This window comes from Pinus tabuliformis, chromosome 6, assembly GCF_031772625.1.
Source record: "Pinus tabuliformis cultivar Carrire ecotype Pingquan chromosome 6, CPIR1, whole genome shotgun sequence".
Taxonomy (NCBI): domain Eukaryota; kingdom Viridiplantae; phylum Streptophyta; class Pinopsida; order Pinales; family Pinaceae; genus Pinus; species Pinus tabuliformis.
This window is the reverse complement of record NC_142292.1, coordinates 2,105,747,901-2,105,773,079: the sequence shown is the minus strand read 5'-3', so window position 1 is coordinate 2,105,773,079 and position 25,179 is coordinate 2,105,747,901.

Here is a 25,179-nt window from a genome sequence, read left to right as displayed (position 1 = left end):
CAAAACTTAGGACAGACAACCCTATGGCTCTAACATACAATTCGTGCTCCGCACCTGCAATTCGCAGAGTTTTTACAATAATAACAACTCAAAATTTGGGCTTTAAGCGCCAAAACATGTCATGGGGGGATTCCATGTCCAACATAAATGGTTTTCCAAGAAGTGCCTTGGTTACAATAGGACATAAGAGAATAAAACACCTCTTTGGGGTAGCAAGAATGTGAGCTTTGTGAGACACTCGATGTAAGGTGTATGAGGGAAACTTCCACAGATGGTGAGGGAAATGAGCCACCGGTTAAAAAAGTAATAGTACTATCCTAAAGGGGGACCTAGGAATAAAAGAGAGACTTGTTGAGTACCTACAGATTAGTCCACATGATAAAAAACAATCATTAAAGCGTAACAACATCCATTCAATAACAACCATAACTAAGCAATGAAATAGTTCATTAACCTAACATGTAAATAAAGAAACATATACTGTACACATAACTAGAATAATCAAACTATATACATGATACATATATGAAGGAATGTCAACTCATTGATCTTCTGATAACCAATGAGAAATCCCAAGCACACTATTACATGAGTGAATAACTATATCCAATAGTGGAACATGAAGCGACAACTTTCTTTTCCAAAGAATAACCTATCTCCTATGTAGTACAAGAGAAACCAAGGCTAAGCCTCCCAAAAAATCCTTTTGCTTGAGTTATGAGGATCTATTTATAAAAAATACAATGACTCTTGAGCTTCTCATGACACTTTGACTTCTATGACTATTCATATTCTAAAATGACTCTTTACATTCCACTGTGTGGCCATTCATATTCCACTTGTGTCCCTTGGACTTCATTACATAACATTTATTACTTAAGACCATTTGCACACGAGACAATACCCTAATAAGACAAAATTGATAAAAGACAAAACTCATCAAATGGATAGATCGTGTGCTTCTTCATGGAATTCGTTTGTTATACAAGTGTGCCATGCTTTGGAGTCCTTCACGATGGCTTTGATATGGTATGGAAAACATCCTTTGTAGTGCACACTTACCTAGAATGCCTCTGACATTATGTTCTTGGATCTCGAATGGACATTATTCAACAACCATGAAAGCTTCATGTGTGCTCTAACTGGTGCAAAGGGATACTGCTGAATAAAATCTTTTGTCACTTCCAAGCCTTCCTATTATGTTACCTTCTTGATTTGTTCAATGTAATCTCTGATCTCCTAAAATACAACCTGCTTTCCTATGATTTTTTCAAGGGATCTGATGGTGGGCATCCTATGCTTCTATGTAAGAGAATCAAACCCATTATGCAATTGGTTATATCCAACCATAGTGTTAACCGATTTTTCTCCTAAATGTGAGTAATTATGTAGGTGGAGTCTCAATTTCACTAAATATATTTCTGTGGAGAGATTATCCTTCTTTCCCAAATTCTCCAGGGCATTTGGATATTGGCAGTCCACTCCTGCATCTGGTAGACTTCTCTGGTTGTTATCTTCAAGAATTTTACCACTTCATGTGCATTCTTTTGAATACTAATGAGAAGAATAATTACCTGCTATATAAGTATCATCTCATCTTATAGGCGTGCCATGGTATCCTCTGTTGGTCTCAATTCATCTTACATGGTTGACTGCCATTCTATGGTATTGGAGTTCTGTGATAACAACCACTGGGTCTCCACTTCAATATGCTATACCTATTTCTTCATCGCAATGATTTCTCTTCTCAGCCTAACATTCTCATTTAGAAAATGCTATGAATTATGCTATGTTTCTCTAGTGAATGCAACATTCGCTGCCATAACTGTCGTCAGATTTATTCTAGCATTGGAGGTGATCACCTTTTCTGTCACTACTAAGATTAGAATCTGAGGATCATTAGAAAAGTACACATTCCTTTGCTACATGATCATATTTTTTAGTTGATCAAATTTTACGCTGTGAACATTTGTGACTCTATCTGCTAGTGGAGGTGTAATTCCCATCTCTCCGAATGGAAGATGTCTTCCTATGAGTGGTTGGTCACCTAGAGTACTAGGCTCATCATCCATGGATTGTATGGTGTCTTCTTCCTCATACTAATCCTCCTCTAGTTCATGAGTCAAAATTTCTTCTTCAAACAGTTGCACTACTTCCTCTCCTTGATAGTGCCTCTGCTATTCTTCCTCAATCTGTCTCCTTTCTTGTTCTTCTACCAGTTCCTTCTCAAGAAACTCATCCTTCTTCCTGATCTCCTCTTCTTCTTCTTGTTTTTCCCGTTCTCTCCTATTTGGCTTTGTTTTTGTAGCTCATGTGTTTAAATGATCAACTTTCTATTTTCTACTACTCTCGGTTGTTGAGTACCTGAGCCTTTTCATGGGAGCTACCTTCTTTACTTGAGGCGTTGTTTCCTCCTCCTCCAATTATTTCTTCTGCAAGTCCCAAGTTGGTGTATCATGAGGTGAACTGGTGTTCATGGTTGGATGTGTCTTCATTAAGGCATTATACCATTTATTTATATTTTCATCCTCTAGTCATCATATTGATGAATGCCTTGTATTATGTCCGATCCTTTCACAATGTTGCCTGACAATTTTCCTAGGATCATATGCATGGAAATATTTGGTGGTGAAGCGTAGGCGGTTCAACTCTTTAGTTTTGGCTGCCAATGTCCTGTGACTATTTAATTCATATAATATGATCCTTAATGGAAATATGGGCCAAGGGCTTTCTTTCTCCTATGAAGGGTTCCTAACAGTCCCTTGTCTAGCTAATTTTCTACCTCCTACATGACCACCTTGTTTGTCACATATTGTGGCATAATATGAGGGGATATTTGCCAGCCAAAGCATTTGATGTAAGTTCCCCTAGGAGCTACAAAACATTCTACAAAATATTTAAGATAATCCGTCAATTGATCTATAATGCATGGAAGATGGGTCTTGAATATCAAGTGAAATATGGTTGCAAAGAAGTGTTCAACCAATCTGTTGTACGCGCCTCTGAAGCTTCCTTCTGATAACACCCTGTAGTGGACATACTCTGGGAACTTCTCTTTAAAAGTTTAGTTCTAATACAGGTTCAAGAATTCATATCTTGCACATATACCATCCAAGGGATATGCAAACATGTAAAATTTTGGAGCTTGATTTGCTTGCAAAGATGCTTTGACTCACCCCACCTGTCGTTGTAACTAAAATGATAATATATCTGCCCAATTAAAATATTTTCCATGGTTCGCCACTAGATTGAGCATATATATCCAGTTCTCTTGGAATACCTCAACATTCTTGTGCCCAAACATTTGACAATACATAGCTATCAAATATTGATATATGTCTCTCAAGATATTTATCAGATAAACTGTTGTTGGGCAATGGAAAAACTTGGTGGGTTCTCGACACCATTTCTTGATAACATTCATTATGTTGAGGTTAGCGCATATTGCATAAAAGGAATCGTTTTCATATTCATTGGGCTTGAGCATCTTATAATACATCTACATATCCTCACCATACTAGATGGCAAGGTGTATGCCACTTTTGTTGTGTAGCACAAGGTGTGAGTCATCCATATGTGTTATTATCCATGCAATAGCTTCAGTAGATGGCATGACCAGGTATCTGCATGCAATCCTGTGCATCCTAGAATTTTTTATGTTTATATATGCATGTACATCTTCTAAGTCCTCAGGAAATGTCTCCCTCACGAACATGTTGTAGATCTTGCTCTAGGTAACCTCTGTCATCTTGTCGATAAAACATTGAGTGTCCACATATACAGGAATAATTGACTTTGTAACTTCAAGCAGCTCATCAATGCTTGCTATTGAGATTTATTTAGAGGCTACTTTCCATGGCAGAATGTCTCTAATAAATGATGACATAGTGGTAACACTTGTAGCACGAACACCTAATTGTGGAATCACACTCATAGCAACAAGAGTAGCTTAAAACAACTAACTATGTAGGAATATTTTTAAATAAAATTCAAAGAGTGACCACGAAGGATAGAGCATGAAAAAATATTAACATCAGCCAAAAATAACTTGCATGAAATAAAAAATACACATGCAAACTAGGAGGGTGCAATCTCGAAGCACGAAGGGACATGCATGGTCATTCGGGGCTTCGTAGTGTGCTAGTGCTATCAAGAAAGAGGAAAAAATAAGCTAAAGAACATTGTAGAACCCTAAAGAGTCAAAGGAGTGAGAAAATGTCGTTTCAGGTCTTTTCTATGCACCCTTGCGCCCTAGGAGACAAGGAGGGTGCACTGTCACACTCCAATCTGACGAAGGATGAGAAAAATGGAGCTTCGAGTCTTCAAAGTGTGCCTATGCGTTCAATAAAAAGGAGGGTGCATTGTCACATGTTGAAGGTATGAACAGTGAAGCTTCATACCTTCGTCATGTGCCCATGTGACCTAAGGTAAAGAGGGAATATTGTAGCACTCCCAAGGGTCAAAGGGAAAATCTTTGTTCCTTCATGATGCACCCATGTGCCTAGAAAGAAGCTGGGTTGAAAAGGGTGCACTTTTCAATACTGAAGTAGATTCAAGCTTAGGGAGTGCACTCTTATTGAAAAGAGCCCATAAAAAGGTACATAAAGTAGAATTCAATGCTAAGATAGGAGAGGAATGATCTACAAGGCTATATAAGTTGATATCACATGCATGGTTGAAGATGAAGGGTTTTAGAAATGTGAAAGGTTTCTTGCATGTGATAGCAAATGAACACTTGCAAGGTGAATATCTAGCTAAAATTCCATCAAACACACTACAAAACAAGAAATTGATAGCAAACAAAGAAATATTTGACAATGAAATGATGAAAATAGTAAATATTTGAGCATGCAAACTTACTTTCTACACTAGTGGATTAAGGGTTTGATGATTTTCTAGCCATGTTCTCAGGTTAAATGATGATGAAGGAATGATTAGCTAAGTTTATTTAATGAGATCAACATGAAAAACCAAATCATGCATGAGTGCCACTTGTCGTTAGATGAAAGGATCGGTTAAGAAGGAGTTAAGGTGGTTACTATTTTCTAGGAGTGCACCCTCATGTAACAAGTTGGATCATGCATGAAACTAGATAGGGTGCAAGCCTTCATCATGAAGGAGTGCACCAAGGTAGGGCACACTTACTCATCTTGAAGGAGTGTGCCATAGTAGGGTGCAATTTTGAAGCACGAAGAGTGTGTGCTCACCTCAAGTGCAAGCCTTCATCAAGTCAAAGTGAACTTTTTCTTTTGTGAGAGTTTTTCTTGCCTTTTTCTTTATTTTTCTGATTTTGTGTGTGTGAATGGTTAGAAGGAAAGATTCTAAGTCAATAAAGACCATGAGTTCACCTAACCACAACTTACTAACTCAAACACTTCTAATGGTTAAGTGATGACACTTGAGACACATTGACTTAGGAGGATGTGACACTAGGAGAAAAAACTCAAATAACAAATCAAAGCACATTATGTTGCATGGGGGCTTGAACTTAAAGTTCGCGTAGGCTCCAAAATTTACATAGGAAAAAATTTTGGAGGGTCGTTGTCGCAGTGACAACACTCTCCAAAGCCTAAACCACAAAAATCCTTTTTCTTGAGTTATGAGGTTTCTTTTATAACAAGAGGAATGAACTTTCATATCTCTTATGACTCTTGAGCTACCATCATAACTCTTGGACTCCTAAATGACCTTTGAACTTATATTTTACTCTTTTTTCCACATATGAATTTACATATTCCAGATATGACTCTTGGATTTCCACTTCTTTTACAATTTGTCTTTTTTGAGAATACAATAATTACATCTATAAATGTTGTGGCAATACACATTGACACATATGAAATTATGATGGCACTTGTACAAGCCATAACTTGGCAATGATGAAATGGAACTTCATGATGATGTGGCAATGCCAGGTTGTTCTCCTTACTGATATGTCTTGTATTTCACGATGAAATTTTTTATTTGTTCTTCATTTTCACCCTCCAAAGGGTCTTGGATTAGTATTGGAATCTTCTAAGTCATCATGAAATTTCTTCATTCTTTCTTGGTACAGGATCTCTCCATGTATTTATGATGGTTCTTCTTTGTGATTCTTCTTTGCAAGTGCTTCTTTATTTCTTCTCCTTAGCATATTATTTGAGAATCACCTTGTCATGCTGAGATGGTACAACTTCCAATGAAGATCACTAATGACAAGGAAAAACCAGTCTTGAAATAATTTATTCTATCCCTACTTTTCTCTTGGAATAAACTGATTGTGATAGGCCTCTATGAAGACTGAAAGAGGAAGGATCGTTAAGGATGGAGTAGTTGAGTTCAGTAGTGACTCAGGGAGGTACCACTACTCACTAAAATTGTACCATTTGCTATGAGGAGGGGCTCTTTAAGGTCCATAGCACTGGGAAAGTGAAAGGAACAATGTGATGAGCTTGTTGGCTAATACTACACCTTGCAATAGGCTCAAGGGAGTAGGAGACAGTGATATCACCATTGAGCTTTACAATGACTGAGGGAGGTCTATAATTTGGACTAAAAGTGTGCCATGCACTCAAGAGGTAGGGAAAAACTCAGTGTTAGAAACATGTGGGATTCTAGTGGACAAGGTTGGATGGCTTGCTGAATATAACTATGACATGTGTTATAACTAGGAGGCAGGCTTAAGGGAGAGCATAGTTTTCTTCAACAATGATTGACTATCCACTAGTACTATGCCGTACATGAAGGGAGGCAAGCAAGGCAAGCCTTGGGCGTAATGAGTGTAGGAAATCCTTTAAACCTTGCAATTCCTACTAAGAGAAAATTGATCACAAAAGACAAAATATTTCTCTATCAAAAATTTGCGGAAAGAAAACAATGAATAGAAATACAATCACAAATCGAACACAAAATATATTTGGGGAACCCAACTTGGAAAAAACCCTCTTTCTTGTATTAAATTAACTGAACAATCTAATATATTACAAAGAATATGCTTCAAGCTTAAATCCCTTGCAATACTAATTAACACCTCATAAGAACTTCCCAACACTTAGGCAAATAAGGCCTGCTAGGAGCTCCTATTTCCTAGCGCAAATATGCCCCTAAAAATAGGAATTTCTCTTATTTCCTTGTGCAATTCCTAAGAGAAATTTCTCTTCTTACTTCTCAAGCCTCTTGCACAAAAACCTTGGGTACAATGAATAAATAAATATGTGCCTTCATTCAATCTCAATAGGTAATTCAAATTGCATGACCTACTAGTTCTAAATTTAGTAGTTGCAACTAGTTAACTGAGAGTAAGTTGAGTTAATAGAAAGTCAACTACCCAACTAAACTCATAACTATCTCTATTATAGAACTAGAGATCAATTAAGTGATAGACACTAGAGGTAACTCCACTAGTTAGCTAATTTTAACTATCAACTAGTACACAACTCACTGAAAGCCATCTAATTCGAATTAACTGACAATAAATTAGTGATAGACCACATAGCATATTTTAACTGAAAGCTAGCTCAAGCATATATGAGACTGAATTTGAATTGGCATATTTGACTAAGGCATAAGTCAAAAGAAGCCATTCCTTACTACAATTTCAACACACCCTCCTAGAGAGGAAGGAATTATTTGATGAACCTTGTCCACCTGGATTAGTCTTCAACTCTACCAAGTTCTCTACTATTGTAGCTACTCCCTATGAACTAGAAGACTTCTCTGCTTCCTTCTAGGGAACCTGCTTTGAAGACCCATTCTTTCCAACCATGCTATATGAGTTCACCACTTTAGTGTACCTAGGTGTCTGCTTCTTGAAGTTGGGAGACTCAACTCTCTTATATATCCCTTTATCAAATCCTCTCCCAACTTGGCTCAAAATTTCCTATACTTGAAGTGTTCGATTGAGTAGCTATGCCCACTCAGCCTGGTCTATGTTCTTCATCATCATCATCTTATTGGTCAACCCAAATTCCAGCTAGCTTAGGTTGAAACCGAGATACTTGTTGAGACTCCATATTTAGATTTCTATTCTGCTCTTGCTCAACCACCAAATCTCTACTCTTAGAACTATTTTCCTTGCTACTCAAGGCTATAGATGCATCAACCTCAAATTTGTAGAGGTTCTTGATCTTGACACCAATTTTCTTGAATTTTCCTAAAGTAGAATGCTTGAGATAGGCCTTCCCTTTGATGAAGAGTACATCATACTATTTGTCTTCAAGGAATACTATTGCGACAAGTTTTTTCTTCAATTCTCAAACATACATCACATTCTTGAGATCGAGAAGGGAAAAAAACTCCTTGTTAAAGCTCACTATACCAACTCCTTTGTTGATGTATTTTATATCATCTCGAAGCTCGATATGGAAATGCATGTCTTTTTCTTCCAAAATGTTGAAGAAATCTTTATTCCCTGTCATGTGGAATGAATCCCTTGAGTCAATATACCACACATTACCTCATGTTGAGCTTTCCATGCAAGCTATAAAGGAAAAATCCAATTCAAATTGAGAAGAGAGTGCTTCTCTTATTTTTGTTGCAATATGCTTTCTGGATTTCTTGTTTGGATATTTTGTAGCATAATGTCCAAACTCATTACAATGAAAATTCTTGATCTTGTTAAGATCCTTATTTTCCTTCCCACTATTCTGACTGAATTCGGTTTCACCTTGGGCCTTCTTTCCCTTGGGTTTCTTCCCTTTTCTAGCCAAAGAAAATTTCTCATCATATTCTATCCTAGATGAGATTCCATCCCTTGTGTTCCTCCTTATCTCTTACTACATAAAGTTTTACCATAGTCTCTCCTAATTAAGAAGCTTATCTATACCATTCTTTGTATCTTGGAAACTATGACAGATTTGTGAAGCCCAAGAAGAGTAAGGCTCTCAAGTTTTGTTGATGGAACTGTCTCTCAAACATTTCTAAGTTCATCCCTCACTTGAGTAAACCTAGATAGATATGTAAAAATGGGCTAATCCTTTCCCATTTAAATGTTCCTCAATTTGTTCTTCAAAGCTAGTTTTTTGGCATCACTACTGCTTTCGAACATATTAGTAAGGGCCTTCCACATCTAGAGTGGATTTTCCTTCCCATACAGGTTTGGAACAATATGGTTTCTTAATCCTTCTAGGTGTTAGCCTCTTGTTGCAACAGGTTTCATATTTCATGATTGACAGTGGAAATGCCAAAAATGTTCATATTTTTCATGCTGCAAAAGTTCCATTTTTGAAAGATTTCTCAGTTAAAGGAAAGCCAAACAGTCTAAGCTTGGCTTCCTTAGGTTTAAATTGCCTGTCTTAGAAGATAGAGAAAGAAAATCTGTCCAAACAGTTTAAGCTTGGCAGGTTAGTAGCTAGGTAGAGAATAAAGGAGCCCAACTGTTTAATCTGGGTCCTTGGAAGCAATAAGGGTAGTTTTTAGATAGGAGAGCAGTTAAAAAAGGAAAAAGCAATCAGGGTTTGCAAGTCTAAGTGCACCCTTCCTGAAGTAACAAAAAATGCTAGGTGTATTAGGCTGGGTAGGTAGCTTGGGGTTGCAGAAGCAAGATTATCTTCAGTTTTGGCTTTGACAAAGAAAGCTCATCTCATCAGTGGCAGAGGTAGCAAAGCAGTGTTTGGATGGCAGAATTCTGAGAAGCATGTCTAATTTCCCTTCATTCCCCCTAAGACTCTCTTACTAACATCCCCCTAAAGGACCTTGGGATCTGCCCAACAAGTGTGAAACATCAAGGTAAATATTGGCTTTCTTCAATGAAAAGAAGCCACATTTCTTGTGTAAAATCACTTCTCACCCTCATTTATCCCTATGTCTAAGTTTTACTTTTGAAACTTAGCCTTCTGCTCTACTTTCACTTCATAAATTCACATTAATTCCTAATTCTACTATGTAGCTCCCTAACTATTCCCCATCCCCACTTACTACAAAAATTATATAAAATCCCAAAAATAGTAATATCCCCTTCCCTTGGCACTATAGCCATATCTCTTTAGGTCCGGGAAATAGCAGTCCGTTTGGGGCTCCTATTAACCCTTCTGTCTCCCAACCTTGCAATTAACCTAACCTCTCGTTGGGCTAATAACATATACCTAATCCCTCACTCATCAAAGCCTCATATCTCTACCCTCCGCAGTCATTATTCCCAAAAGTTAAATGTTTAAATGTTATGTTAAACGTTAAACTATTATTTAACCCCCGCTCGATATAAACCCAAAAAACCCACTTTATTAATGTTTAAACCCCCTCGCCGTATGAATAAACAAATAAAATAACGCGCGGGCCCCGTCACTAACCTTCCCCCGCCTCAACCGTCCCGCCAGCCGTTAGATCTGGCCCGCCCAAGATCTACGGTGGGCGGGTCTTTTCACACGCCAACACGCCGAGGGTTAGCGTCTGGGAGTTCGGCGGTTTTCCTGTCGTACTCCCGCCACGCGTCGCCCTCCCGGCTGTGGCGGAGCCCCCTCCTCCCAAACCACCCAGGCGCTAAAGCGGTGCGCCATGAAACCGCTTACCGCCCTCGCCTGCATGACATCAGCGCCACGTTGCCGCCACCTCATCCCTTTTCTGCCCACGCCCTGCCACCGTGTCACTGCCGCGTCACCGCCCCGTCAGCTGCCACGTCACCTATCCGTACCCCGGACCCGCCGATGACGTCATGCTGACGTCACCCCGAAAAAGTGCCAAAATGTCAATTTTTGCTTAAAAAAATGCGCGCAACGACCGTTGCACTTCACTTCTATTGGTTCATTTGAAGGCTCTGGTTCCCTGTTTTATTCATTCTCGCATTCCCAAAGCTTAAAACATTCAGCTGAGCTGCCGCGGCCTGCAAATTCGGCTTCATAGCCTACCTTCGCACCAACTTGTCTACTCTCGGCGCTGTTGAACCAGGTATTTGTCGTATCTTCCCCTTTTTCGCTCCTGTTCTTCATTTTATCCACTGCACATACTGTAAGCCCGCTAAATTCCCCAATTTGCAACTCGGTTACGCCTGAGATTCCATTAAAACCCACTGGAAACCCTTCACTTCAGAAAAAGCCTCGAAAACCTTGTGCCCATTTACAATTTCACTGGCAAGTTCCATTTAGAGCTCGGCCTCCAGGAAAGATCTCGCAGCATCTCAGCATTGCCCTATTTTACCTTATTCCACTGCTTAAATCAATCCACTGAAACTGTAATTGTCCTCTGCCCCTTTGCATTATTCCTCGCAGTCTCTAGCTCCAGAGAATTCACTAAAAGAAGGGAAGTTGACCCAAAACTCCGCAAAATTGGTCTCTCACAGCATAAGCTTCCAAGTAGTCAAGCTACCATTTGCATTTGAGTTCAGTCCCGGGTTCCTCTGTTAGTCCTCACAGATAAGTTTGTTTAGCCAGCTGTTGCCCTGATTTTCTTTCCAGCTCAAGCATTCAAAAGTTGCATAATGGCCACTCCATCTGCTCTGAACATCACTCCCATAAATCCACCAAGTAAAGAACTTGAGTCAATGGCCTTGGCTGACACAGACTATCTTATTCAAGACCTAGTTGGAAACAGAAATCATTTGCATACCTACTGCCAGCTGAGAAACAGTTTCATAAACAAATCTGACATATATGGCATATGGGAGTCCAATCTGCCACATTATTTCCTCCCTTCTGTCAACATTTTTCCTGAGATTATTCACCTGTGTGCTGCAAATTATGAGCCAAGTCAGAGGGCTGTTAAGTCTCCATCTGGGAGCATACTTTTTCATATCACGCCTGACTCCATCAACCAGATGTTGAATTTCAAGCAGACTCAGATACTATTGCCCTTCTCCATGAATAACTTGCTGGAAGAAGCCTCCTGGCTTCCCGGCCCCAAGATTGAAAAAATTGCTAAGACATTTATGAGGGCCGATTGCCAACCTAAGGAGCCACCTCCATTCCTATACGACCATTTCAATGATGTGGGCAAGTTACTTATAGACATGATATCTTATGTGTTGGGTTTCACAACAAGTGAACATGTGGATGAGACAGTGTTGGTTCTGTTGTCTTCATTTAGCCAGGGACAGCCTCCTGCTGTCAAGTATAATTATGCCAAGTTCATAGCAAACAAAATCCATGACCAGCTCATTAAGCTAGATAGGCAAGGAGTTTTCAAATATTCCTCATACATCTATCATTTGTTCATGTATTATCAATCTGAAAGCTTCCAGTGTCCCATCAAAAAGTTAGATTCAAAGGGAGAAAGAAGATCTGTAGTTTTCTGGTCATCAGTATTCCATCAAGTCCAGCATTCTCCTTATTCGTACTGTGAGTTCATTGACCAGTTTGTTTATCCAGTCTCCTGCCTCTTGATGAAAGCTCCCCCTCCCAGAATAACTTATGAGATGCAGAAGTTACTGCAGCTATCTAAGAGCTACAAAGTAGGTGATTGGTACCTATATCAGGACCACACTGTGATTAGAATTTATGGCTGTGAGCTTTGTCCTTACAGGCTCCCAAGATATGTGCCAATGAGGCTGTTTGCCTTGGAATACTACAGGCAGCTTATAAATTCAGATTTGACTCATTTTCACAGCACCAAGAAGAAGGCTCAACTGAAATTCAAAGACCACCTAGGGCCCTTCATCATGAACAAGAAGGAAGGTTGGCAAGATGCTGACCTGATACTCAAAGATCAACTCAAGTTGAAAAGAAGTTTCTGGTGGGTCCCTTATGACCCGCTTGGCTTTATTAACGCCAGAAGGGTCAAATATAGATTGACACCCTATGACCACTGCAAAAACCCACACATCGAAAAATATGCTAATCAAGATGCATGGGCACAAGGCACTTTAGTTGAAGAATTCACTTGAGAGGAAATTTTGGAGCAAACTGCTAAAGATCTTGAAAAAACTCTTGACTTGGATTATGCTAACCAGGTAACTTTCAAGCTGCCATACCAAGTTGAAGAGGGCACATCTACAGCTGCAGCTTCACAAGCTACCCAAGGAGCATCTACGTCAGCAACAGGTACAGCCAAAGGAAAAGAGCCAATGGAGACAGAGCAAATGGTCACAGAACAGCCTGTCACTTCAATGGAAGAAACTCAAGGGCAAGCCCCTCCTCAACAAACAGAAAAACTACAAGTGCCACCTCTGCAAACTCCTGTAAATGAAGAAAGAGGCAGAAAGTGAGACTGAGAAGACTCCACACCTGCTAGTGGGTCTACACAGCAGCCTGAATCTAAGAGGCAAAGAGTTGATCCTCCAATCGAGGAGGAGGTTAGTGAAGAGGTCGTAGAAAGCTCGAGAAGGGAAGCAAGCCTGCATACACCTACAATCTCTTTTCAGCAAGAGCAAGACAGGCAACACGGCATGGAGGTGTCTTCCTCCACACAACAAGGCAAGAGACCAGCTAGCGTCAAAGCTAGCTTCAAAGAAATCAAAGCTCAAAATGATCTACTTAGAGTGCAACTATATGATCAATTTCTTAAAGCAACACCTGCCAAGTAGGAAAGATTGATGGCAACATTTGACATAAAACAAGAAAAGATGATTCTCAGCCACTTCAAGCCTAAGGTTCAGCAGCCACAGTTAGCTGCAGATTTTGTTAAGACAAGGTTAGAGGTCCTGGCCAAGGACATTCACCCCATGGATCAAATAGAGCTACATAAGCAAACAGGGGAAATGGTCTATGCCACCCTTGCAGAGAAGGCCACATTGGCCCATGAGTTGAAGGAATCATTGAAGAATACTAACACTCAGTTGGACTTCGAAAGACTGTCCTCCACAACCAAAGACAACAGAATTAAAACATTGGAGGACATTATTATGGACTTAGGACATGATCCTAAGGATCCTAAGGGTGTGAGGGCCCTTATGAAGAAGAAGAATGATGATATTGCTGCATTGAAAAAGAGATTGAGATTGCTTCCTACTGAGCACCCTCAAACAGGAGAACTATAGAAAGAGAAAGAAGTTGAGGATCAATTGGATTTGATGATGAAATTGAACCAAAGAGTAATTGATTTGGAAGGGGAGTTGGAGAGAGCACTACAAGGAAAGCAGGGAGAGTCGACCTCCCAGCTACCTCAAACAGTCCCAACTGTTGCTGCTATTCCACCTGCACAAGCAGCGGTGACCCCTCCCATTATTCCGGCAACCACAACAGCTACAGATGCTACAACGGCAACAACAACAGCACCTGAAACAAGCATGAGCATGGACGAATTGACAAGAGCTGTCAATGAGCTAAAGCTTCAGGCAACAGAAATAAAAGAGGCCAAAGAAAAGCTGGCCAAACTGGAAGAAAAATATGATAAGTCCAAAATGACAGTGGCTGAGCAGACAAGGGAAATTAAGGCCCTGAAGGACAAAGTTAAAACCTTGGAGAAAGAGTTGTCTTTGGACAAGACCCTGGCTGAAATAAAGAAAATTCTGTGGGCCAAGATTAATCAGTCAATCACTGGCCAATGGAGGTCAATTCAGGCAATGTATGAGCAGGTAGAACTACTTGGCCTTGCTCAGTTTGAAACTCAGAGAGCCAAAGCAGCATTAGGAAGCATGCCTGAGCAGGCCAACAGAATGATCAATTTTCTGAATCATCAGACTAAGGAAGAGCTGGCAGCGCTGCATATCATGAACAGAACAGAGGCCATATTAACAGTAAAAAGGGTGCTCACACTGAGAAGCTTTGTGCAAACTTTAGAAGCAAGATGTCGGGAAATACAAAGGGATGTAGACAATTTTGACACAAAGCTTGCAGCACTACAGACCAGAGGATTGCCCAGCCTGCTGACCAGCGCTGGAAAATTGTTGACACGTGACCAATATGCAACCAGGCTTAATAATTATGTCACAAATCAGCTTACTGCCGCATCAAGTTCTACAGCAGAGGCAGGGCCACCTTCAGGACAGACCCTCTATGACAGGCTGGAAAGTTTATTTTACATAGAGCATGAAGTCAACCACCTGTTTGAAATGCCGCCCAATTATTACAAGTATACAGAGGCCGATGAGACACTTGTCAAAATACAACAGCATCAGTTACCTCCCGAGGATTGGTGGCAGGCAATGCTGGCCGTTTTGCCCAGGTAATTTCAGTTTTCGCCCCTTTTTGGTTATTTCAAAATCTCGGTCAGCTACAGGTCAGCAGCAAACGCAGGATAAGGCACGAAAGCACCGGACAGAGCAATTAAGGAACGCGCAGGACAGGTTGGATCAGTTACAAAGCAAAGCGCTGAGATGGCAAGCCTAAGAGCGCGGATTTTTGAAAGCACAGCCCCAGCCGACTCAATTGTACTCAAAAGTCAATATTCACTGACAGAAAGAGCAGCTGTTACATTTGTCTTTATTTCAGCATTTACTTTCTCATCAACCGCTCCTTAGGAGTTGGTAAAGAAGTTATGAGCTATTAACTTCTCATCTAGATATTTTTGTATCCAATTTTTGTATATATACCACCCTCTGCATTGTTAAAGGGGTTGGTCGGCTAATGTATTCCAAGAGAGACTCGCACTGTATGTCTGATACTTTTTCTATAATCAAAGACTGCTTACAGGCTTGGAGAAATGACTGTCTGCTCTGTGTCTAATGGTCTGAAGAATTGAATGTGGAATTCTTGTGCTGCTATATGAATCAATAAGTTTTCCTTACCTCTGTTATTTCAATTTCATATATGCTCAAATCACAGAACAAAGGATTGGTTTAGAATTTGCTTAGCTGCACTCTATGCCCAGGTTCTGTGGCTTCTTAATGTTTTCCTCTTGAATTAGGCATAAATATGAATTCTGTTATGGCTCATGTTTGACCTATTTCATATATGAATGACTGTTATCTGAGAATTCTTAGCTGCTCCTAGATAGAGTTCATTCAACTTCTTTTTGCTAATTTGATTGAGAGATTCTTTGTTGCCTCTCATTCCTTAGCATTCATTCCATCCTTTTAAGCTTTAATGTTGTTTCATAAGCAGCTACCTTGCTCCTTATTCCTCTTGTGACCAAGAAAACGCACCAGCAGTCTTACTCCATGACTCCATGCCCAATGGTTTGAAACTTGTTACACTATGCATTGCCTCTCCACTTGAAAGCATCATCCTTCTCACCAAACTTAAACAAAACCCCTGAACCCAATAGCTAGCCTAAAATCATCATCAACAAAGCTAAATCAGAAAGAGAGAGCCCTCTCTGATTGCAGGTGGGCTAGAACCTGCAATCCAAAGATTGGTTTGTGGTTACCTCGGCCGTATCCTTTTAGGAGCTTAAGGACAACCTGAGTGATAACACTAGGATCATCCTCCTAGCTTTGGCAATGTCCTTCTTCCATTGAGTTAGTTGTATGCATATGATGCAACAGGTTTAGGAATATTAGTCTTGATGTATTTCCAAACCCCATTATCATCTAACACAACCTCCATTATATCCTTCCATGCAAAAGAATCCATTGTCCCTTCCATGATCAATCCTAAAACCATAGATTGACATGATTCCTGCACTTGTATAATTATTGCACTAATTGATCTCATATTCAGTGCACTTTGAATATGATCAAGGAAATTGTATCTATCTTGTTTTCTACTATGATACCATGTAGAAATACTTGAAACCTTGCAATTTCTAATGAGAGAAAATTGATCACAAAATACACAATATTTCTCTACCAAAAATCCGCGGAAATAAAACAATGAATAGAAATAAAATCAAACATAGAACAAAAAATATATAAGGGGAACCCAATTAGGAAAAACCACTCTTTCTTTTATTAAATCAATTGAGAAATCTGATCTATTACAAAGAATTTTCTTCAAGCCTAAATCCAGTGCAATATTGATCAACTCCTCACAAGAACTTCCCAACACTTTTCCTATTTCTTAGCGCAAATTTGCCACTAAAAATACGAATTTCGCTTATTTACTTTTGTAATTCCCAAGAGAAATTTCTCTACTTGCTTCTCAAGCCTCTTGCACAAAAACCTGTATACAATGAATAAATATATATGTGCCTTCTTCCAATCTCAATAGGAAATTCAAATTGCATGACTTACAAGGGCTAAATTTAGTACTTACAACTATTTAATTGAGAGTAAGTTGAGTTAACAGAAAGTCAACTGCCCAACTAAACTCATAACTATATTTATTCTAGAACTAGATATCAATTAATTGATATACACTAGAGACAACTCCACTACTTAGCTATTTCTAACTATCAAAAAGTACACAACTCATTGAAAGCCATCTAACTCGAATTAACTGAAAATAACTTAAGGATAGCCAAATCACGCATGTTAACTAAAAGCTAACTCAAGAATCTATGAGACTAAATTTGAATCAGAACCTTTGACTAAGGCACAATTCAAAAGAAAACATTCCTTGCTATAATTTCAATAGTGAGTGGTTGCAATCAGTAGTGGGACTAGGACTAGGCACTAAAACTACACCATGCATTGTTTTTGAGAGGGAGGATTCAGTGCTAACACATTTTTCTTCCAGAATGGCTGTTTATTCACTTGAAGTGCACCCTGCACCCTAGGCTAGCACAATTTTCTTTAACAGTGGCTGACTATTCACTAAAAGTGCACCTTGTGCTCAGGAAGGCTCACAGGAAGAGGAAATTGCACAGTTGGCTAAGGCAAGCCACAAAAGTCAAGTTACTCTGCCTAGGGAGAGGCTTAATTCCCCATGAGAGAGGAGAAACCTTGTATGACATAGTTTAATTTTGCAGAGGGCCACTAGAAATTCTCCCTGCGCTATACAAGGAAGAATTACCAAAATCACAGTGCAATGAGTCAGTGCCTACAACAAGGGTTAGGTGACTATACTTTGAAGCTTCTAACCTTGAAGAGGACTCATTGCACAAGTATAGGAGGAAGAGATCTCATTAATAAGGTTCATGAATAGGTGGTGCTCATCACCTAGTGAAGGATTTAGGCTTTCATAACTTTTGTTACCATATTTTTTAGTCTATAATTTTTTAAAGTGTTGAGAATGTGAGTGTCAACACAAATTTGTAATAAACGGGGTTAAATCACTGACAACAAGAGTGTCAGTGTTATTATAGTTTTGAAAATTCAAAATTGTGCTTACATCTAGGGTATCAGTGCCAAAGGGAGAATTTTTTTTTTCTTATATTGTGCTAACATAATCCACACGAGCAAAGGCGAAATTAGGAATCAAACACATGCTGATGAGTTGGATTGTAAGATCATGTGATGTATTGTTGAGTTCTGCCATCAAGAGGTAATGTGGGTTTCAAAAAACGTATGATCGCATGTTAGGATTTTAAAAATCATTTTTCAATTCTTTATAATGATGACCAACTTGACATGTTTTTGAATAAGTTCACCCATATATAAATAAGTCATATAACCAATGATTGAAGTGTTTTTTTCTTATGCTAAATGCAAATGGTTTGTTGATTGTTCCTTGGAGATCTAGGATCGAATCATGATCCATTTTTTGTTCTTTCACTTGGCTACGAGAAACATGAGAAGAAGCAGAAAATTGAATAGGACTAAACCTAAGGTGCTTGACCTTCTCGAAGTTTATCATGAAATCCAACAACGGTTTCAGGAAGCGAGATGGGATGAATTTTTCAATCAGTGTGTAGGATAAAATGACAAGGTTGCTAGATCATTTGCTGAAGGCTTTGATGTTTAGTAGGTGATTATTGGGGGAATTGCATTTCAAGTGACAAAGGATTTGATTGTTGAAGTCACAGGTTTTCTTAAAGATGGAGAGAGAGCATTCAAAAGTCATGTTTTCGCTGGCATTGATGTACCCTTCTTTCTGAAAGATGAATTTAAAGAGATAAATTGGCGTTCAGAAGTGCAAAGGTCCTAGTTAAAGGATGAATCACACTGTCTCTTGTGGATCACTAGTCATATTTTTCCTTCGAAGGACGCTACAATCAAGTCAATTGTTGGGAACGGGTTCCCCTAAGAGTCAGGTTTGGGGCAGAAAGCCCAAATTTTTCATAAAGAATGTAAAGTCTCCACATTTTGTGGTCGCGGAGTGTGAAGATGTCAAGAGTCATTAAGGGTTGTCTACCCTTGTTTTGTAAAGAATCATGTCGGCTGTAAAGATCCACCCATGGTCCGCGAACCATGGGATTGTATAAAAAGAAGCTAAGTAAGTAAGTTCTGAGGAGTAGTAGAAAGAAAGAGATTTCTAAGTGCTTTGGGTCATAGGAGAGCTAAGAGCAAGAGTCTTAGCATAGGTAGAGGCTCTGTAGCTAAGTACACAGAGACCTAGGGTAGAAGTCTGCAACTGAATGTGTGGACCCTTGTAGCTGTGTGTAGGGAGGATAGAGTTTGTACTGGAAACTTGAATCATCAATAAAGAGAAGTATTCTGAAATTGTTGTGTATTTTTTCTCTGATTATTGCATCCAATTATGTTATGTTAAGTTCTGGGTTTACATTATAATGCTAATTTGATGCATGAATGTATATGTTTATATCTATTATTTGAACACAAGTAAGAATATATGTTTACGTGAAGATAACCTTAATTGCATGGTAAAATTGGTGAACACTTAAGGTAATTTGGGAACTTGTAACCGTACATAGTTACAGAGGTGTGTAAGTGCCTGGATCATTGGTTAGGGTTGCACGAAGGTTAGTTGTATACCTTCATGAAGGTTCTGAAGGTCGTAGAAGAAGGAACATCGATCAGCCATAAGGTCGTATCGATCTACATGAAGACAAGGGTTAGGATATAATATCGACATCATGACCATCTTAGGGTGTAGAAACTTGGTTCCTGCATCCTCCCATACTACTTCGGGTGAGACTTCAGTCTGCACTCCACGGATTGATGTCGAAAGGGACAATAGTGTAGGGATTTACTTGGCTGCTTAATGTTGAACTTGGGTTAGTGCCCATCAAGCCAACAAATGGTTCTGTTTTTGGGACTGAGATCTGCATAATGAGATGTGTGATGTCGTATCATTGGAATCCAACTAAGAAAGAGATCGAAAAATGGTTGGATAGAAAGATCCATGAATTTGCGGCACAAGAGAGAAAGAATCTAGGATTGACGAAAGAACAGTGGTTGGACAGATATCTGTACACGAAAATACATGAAATCTTCTTCTGTTCCCTCTTGGTTGAGTTATACAAGAGGATTGCGAAGTTGGCAGATGGCCAAGGAAGGTGGAGGCTTGACAATCCAATTGTTTGAACACCAGAGTTAGTATGAATATTGGAAGCCCCTAAAGATATGATCATGTGCGCTATCGACCATTAGCTCGACTGCATCATAGGAGGATTTGTGACAGAGTTCGCGGTCAATACTTATGTCAGTTACAGCGAAGCAAAGCACTGCTTCTCTAAAGGACCGCAAGGTAAGTATTTGAAGTCACTAAATACTTGGATTAAGATGCTCTTGTGTGAAAAGTGGGTCATGTGGTTACCTTGATGTTTGGAGCTACGCACATTGGAAGGTCTTGTTAGCTCTGCTACATACTTCGGCATTTGGAGGACCAAATACCAGCTTGGCCGTGTGTTTATGCTCAAAAGGGAGCTCACAGCAGTCTATTTTCTTCTTCTCCTTCATTTTTCCTACACTCCCAAAGTCCGCAAGTCTGCTTAAAATCATGCCAAGGGATCCATTCATGCTGTTAAAATCTCCAATTTTCGTCAAGGGTCATCCACCGATCGAAATAGTTACAGCTGGAGAGCCCTTGGAAGGGAAAAAATGCACTATTGGGAGGCAAAAAACACATTTAAACAGTCAAAAACCGAAATCGCAGGCTTAACAGTCTAAATGCATAACATCCGTTCGATCTGGCTGATCAACGACCCAGATCTAAGCGGAAAATCGCAATCAGCACAGGTGGGTAGCGGCAAAAGGTGCAAGACATTGCTGATCAGCGATCGCTGATTATCAGATCGGCACATCGCATTGGAGGATCGCAGTCGGGGAGGCGAGTCAGAGGTTATCAGCGCAAACAGTATGCAATGAGCAATCGCGATCGGCGATTCCATGAGGACCGTCGATCGCGCACGTGGATCAACGGCCCAGATCACATCACAATATCACTATCGGGAAAACCAAAGGGGTAGGGCCTTTACATATACATGCATGCGACCCGATGGCGTTATAAATGATTTCTTATAAAATTTCAGGTCCGCGCCAAAGCCTTGTTTAATGCATTTTTCGTGTATTTTGTTATATAATGAAATACAAAGGAACCTTGGGCGAGCGCCGATAGTGATGAAGCCCGGACCCGAAAGGGTCCGGGAAGTGAAATATATATATTTTGAAGTCTGCCAAAGGCCAATTTTCCCGTGTTTTCAGTGTTTTTCAAGCGTAAGTCAAAATACAAAGGAAGCAAGGGACCCGGCCTACTTGCGACATGCGACAACGACCCAAGGGTAGACCCGATAGATAATTAACCCATAAATGAGGACTTTTGAAGTTCGAAAGAAGCAGAATGGGCGGGATTTCTCAGTATTACAACGTTTTCTGTATACAATAGAAAACAATCATTATTAAGCATTTCCAACAGATCACAGAGGCTCGAATAGCCATTCCATCACTTAAAAGAGGCCGAAAGATAGAGACAGAAGGATGGAAGTGGAAAAGTGATAGCACAGCATGATGCAACCCACAACAAAAGTGATCAAGGAGCATGGACAGCGCAACACAAATCAACCAGAAACAATTATGGCATCGACAACACAGCTTAGCAAACAAACAGAATTATTGTGGGGCATCTCTGGCATGGTAGAGCTCCCAGACAGTGCAACCACTACCCAAAATATCTGGATGTGGTTTTTCCTTTGTCAGAAGAGGAAAACCACTGAGCCATGCTTGCCGGTAGGGGAATCAAACAGTTAGGGAACGGATCAGGAAGATTAAGACTCTGAGCCTTCTAGAGAGCTCAAGAGCATTGTAGACAGGCTATAAATAGTTGTTAGTAAGATGTAATAAGGGTTAAACTTTTGGAGATTATTCCTCCTCTGTTCCTTCAAGCTTCTCATCTGCATTCTTTAGTAATACAAGCTTCTTTCCTTGTTATATGTTTAATGTCCATTTCTCTTCTATTATATGGTTGCACTTGAACAATTTGTTCAGGTTTTCTTTGTGTTTAAGGCCAGATAACTGTCATCTTATCTCTGCTTTGATATATTAGATTTTCAAGCTTCTTTGCTGCCTATGGCTAGCCATTTATATGTGTGATTATATATGCATCTACCAGTATAGTCAGTAAGTTCATTTGCTACCTGTAGCTAGCCATTCATATAGGTTCATGTATGCAATCTACTGGCATAGTCAGTATTCTCCATCTATCCATTAAATCTACAAACTATTGAGCATTAGCAGTCTAAAGCCTTGTGTTGTTGGGGGTGTTCATGCATGTCTTGAGTGTGAATAGAGCTGGAATGGTTATCTGACTTGATCCAAACCATCTTTCATTCCAATAGTTTAGAGAACAATATTGAATATTATATGTTACCAGGCATCTCCGATTTACAACCTTGGAGAGTTTCCTGGAGTGATAACATAATTGTGTTAGGATATTCCGACACATAGGATATAGTTAAGTTCAACTTGGTCTAGTATAGAGTTAGGTTAGAGTTAGGTAAAGTGTGTTTCTTTACCGTTGTATATTTTGTAACTTACATCCGACGGTCACGATATGTAGTGATCCGACGGTTCACTCTCACCTCGGTATTACCGACACTTGATCCGTGGCTTGACACCCGATTGGTCCATGAGTTCTATTTAAAGCGCATGGAGGGTCATTGTTCAGGTAATCCGTGCATGAGAGAAGCTTATGTAAATTTTCATTCTTTGATTAATAAATTGCCTGTAGTACCCACGTTGGGACAGGCCGTGGACTGTTTCCCTCCTTGCACTCTGAGGGTTTTAACCACGTCAAAAATACTGGCGTATTGATTTGAGATCTGGTTGTGAGCGGTGTCCTTTTGGTATTCTTTCTGTGGAACTTAAAGGTTGGGATTCATTACAGTGCCAAAGCAGCTCCTCTGTTAGTTGGTTTCACTGATTCTGATTGGGCTGGTGACCCTGATGATCGGAAGTCTACTGCCGGTTATGTCTTCACTCTTGGTTCAGGACCTATTACATGGGCTTGTAAGAAACAGGCTGCCATTTCTCTTTCGTCAGCAGAAGCAGAGTATCATGGTGCCGTGGAAGCTAGTAAGGAAGCCTTGTGGCTTCGTCAGATCCTATCAGAGTTTGGCTTTGAGCAGCAGCATCCAACCACACTTTGGTGTGATAATCAAAGTGCCATTCAGCTATGCAAAGATCCAGTCCAGCATCAGCGCAGCAAACACATTGAACTACACACGCACTTCATCAGAAAGCTCATTCATGACCATGTTCTTGAAGTGCAATATTGTCCAACAGATGATCAGGTTGCAGACATCTTCACAAAGGCTCTCACAGAGGCGAAGTTCACTAAACTTCGATATATGCTTGGAGTTCAGGAAGTTGTCACTAAGGTGGGATAGGCTCTAGTGCCTCCTTCCTTCTCCTATTGTGTCATATTTGTAAATCCTTCAATCCTATCCCAAGTTGTTCTTAAGGGGGGATGTTAGGATATTCCGACATATAGGATATAGTTAAGTTCAACTTGGTCTAGTATAGAGTTAGGTTAGAGTTAGGTAAAGTGTGTTTCTTTACCGTTGTACATTTTGTAACTTACATCCGACGGTCATGATATGTAGTGATCCGACGGTTCACTCTCACCTCGGTATTACCGACACTTGATCTGTGGCTTGACACCCGATTGGTCCATGAGTTCTATTTAAAGTGCATGGAGGGTCATTGTTCGGGTAATCCGTGCATGAGAGAAGCTTATGTAAATTTTCATTCTTTGATTAATAAATTGCCTGTAGTACCCACGTTGGGACAGGCCGTGGACTGTTTCCCTCCTTGCACTCTGAGGGTTTTAACCACGTCAAAAATACTGGTGTATTGATTTGAGATCTGGTTGTGAGCGGTGTCCTTTTGGTATTCTTTCTGTGGAACTTACCCTGTAAATTCCTACAAATTGGCGCCACTGCCAGGGATAGGAGATTGAAGCTCAGCTTTCCTGGGAGACGACACAGTTCCAGCTTTAATGATAGACAAAGTCTAGGCACATATTCTAGTTGTAATCATCTATCTGGAGACTCCACTGGAGGAAGACCAACCTTTGGCGGCTCCATGTTACAGTTCTGGCGCAGTTGTGAGGCATGCTCGGAGAAATCCTTAGAAATCACCCATTGTTCTAGTGCTTGACCCTGAGAAGATTGTCAAGTCGAAGAAAACATCGTAGAAAGGAGCATCAGGATCAGGTAAGCCTTAAAAATCCCATGTATCTCTGCTAGTGAAGAAATCAGCTTCAGAGATTCATAAAGCTCCTTATTCATTCATTTCCCTTTCGGATCTCAGTCGAAAGAAAGCATCCCATGCTGTCTATCATATTCCTTTGTCTCTGTCATCCATTTCATTGATCCATACTGCTCAGTCTACCAGTATCCTTCCACCTACCTCAGTCATGGCAGGCCAGCAAGCACCCACAAAGATAGAAAGAATTATTGCTGCTAGATATGGACCTTTGGTCTTGCCCATTCCTTTGAATCCCATGCATGCGGGAGATTATCAGAAATATATGGCTAAGTTTACTAGTGCAAAGGGAGTATCAGCTGAAGAACACCTTGAGTCTTTTTATAGTTATACTGATAACTTAGACATTAGTGAAAATGATGTGTGGATGAGGGTTTTCGTCCAAAGCCTAGATGGGGAAGCTAGGAAATGGTTCAGAGAATTAACCCCTAGGTCTATAGCAGACATTGAGACCTTATATGACGTGTTCCTAAAGCATTGGCGGAATAAGAAAGATTTGCTCTATTATCATACTGAATTTGGGAACTTACAAAGGGAGAATGTTGAGCTGTTGTCTGATTTGAACATCAGATTCAACCATATGTACAACAGAATACCAACTGAAGTGAAACCTACCCCTATTTATGCTATGCTTACTTATGCCAATGCCTTTGATTCTCAGTTCTGCCTGCTGTTAAGAGAAAGAAGATGTGCTTCTTTGGCTCATATGCAAGAGACAGCCTTTGAAGTAGAATCAAACATCATGGCTGCAGAGAGGCTCGGAGGTAATGCTGATAGGAAAAGACAGGGAGGAGAGGTCTCATCGTCCTCAGATCTTATGATCAAAAAAATGGCCAGATGATAGAGTCATTAGCCTCTGAAGTTTCCAGATTGGAGGCTGAGCAACATTCTGAGGAAGCAGGAGCTCC